Raw genomic sequence first — 1596 nt, forward strand, 5'->3', positions numbered from 1 at the left:
TGTGTCTCTGCAGGTGAGATGGGTCTCCTGAATACAGCAAACTGATGGGTCTTGACGCTATCCAATTTGCCAGTCTGTGTCTTTTAATTGGACCATTTAGTCCATTTACATTTAAGGTTAATATTATTATGTGTGAACTTCATCCTGTCATTGTGATATTAGCTGATTATTTTGCTCGTTAGTTGATGCAATTTCTTCCTAGCATCGATGGTCTTTACATTTTGGCATGTTTTAGTAATGGCTGGTACTGATTGTTCCTTTCCATGTTTAGTGCTTCCTTCAGGATCTCTTGTAGGGCAGGCCTGGTGGTGACAAAATCTCTAAACATTTTCTTGTCTGTAAAGGATTTTATTTCTCCTTCACTTATGAAACTTAGTTTTGCTGGATATGAAATCCTGGGTTGAAAATTCTTTTCTTTAAGAATGTTGAATATTGGCCCCCACTCTCTTCTGGCTTGGAGAGTTTCTGCTGAGAGATCTGCTGTTAGTGTGATGGGCTTCCCTTTGTGGGTAACTCAACCTTTCTCTCTGGCTGCCCTTAACATTTTTTCCTTCATTTCAACTTTGGTGAATCTGGCAATTATGTGTCTTGGAATTGCTCTTCTTGAGGAGTATCTTTGTGGCATTCTTTGTATTTCCTGAATTTGAATGTTGGCCTGCCTTACTAGGTTGGGGAAGTTCTCCTGAATGATATTCTGAAGAGTGTTTTCCAACTTGGTTCCATTTTCCCCCAGGCACACCAATCAGACATAGATTTGGTCTTTTCACATAATCCCATATTTCTTGGAGGCTTTGTTCATTTCTTTTTCCTTTTTTTCCTCTAGTCTTCTCTTCTCACTTCATTTCATTCATTTGTCTTCAATCATTGATACTCTTTCTTCCAGTTGATCGAGTCAGTTACTGAAGCTTGTGCATTTGTCACATGTTTCTCGTGTCATGGTTTTTATCTCTGTCTGTTCGTTTATGGCCTTCTCTGCATTGATTATTCTAGTTATCCATTCTTCCATTCTTTTTTCAAGATTTTTAGTTTCTTTGCACTGGATTCATAGTTCCTCCTTTAGCTCTGAGAAGTTTGATCGACTGAAGCCTTCTCCTCTCAACTTGTCAAAGTCATTCTCCATCCAGCTTTGATCTGTTGCTGGCAATGAGCTGTGTTCCTTTGGAGGGGGAGATGTGCTCTTATTATTTGAATTTCCAGCTTTTCTGCCCTGCTTTTTCCCCATCTTTGTGGTTTTATCTGCCTTTGGTCTTTGATGCTGGTGATGTACTAATGGGGTTTTGGTGTGGGTGTCCTTTCTGTTTTTTAGTTTTCCTTTTAACAGTCAGGACCCTCAGCTGTAGGTCTGTTGGAGATTGCTTGAGGTCCACTCCAGACCCTGTTTGCCCGGGTATCAGCAGCAGAAGCTGCAGAATATAGAATGTTGCTGAACAGCAAGTGCTGCTGTCTGATTCTTGCTCTGGAAGCTTCGTCTCAGGGGTGTACCCTGCTGTGTGAGGTGTGAGGTATCGGTCTGCACCTAGTGGGGGATGTCTCCCAGTTAGGCTACTCAGGGGTCAGGGACCCACTTGAACAGGCAGTCTGTCCGTTCTCAGATCT

The sequence above is a fragment of the Colobus angolensis genome, unplaced genomic scaffold (assembly GCF_000951035.1).
Source record: "Colobus angolensis palliatus isolate OR3802 unplaced genomic scaffold, Cang.pa_1.0 Scaffold5, whole genome shotgun sequence".
Taxonomy (NCBI): domain Eukaryota; kingdom Metazoa; phylum Chordata; class Mammalia; order Primates; family Cercopithecidae; genus Colobus; species Colobus angolensis.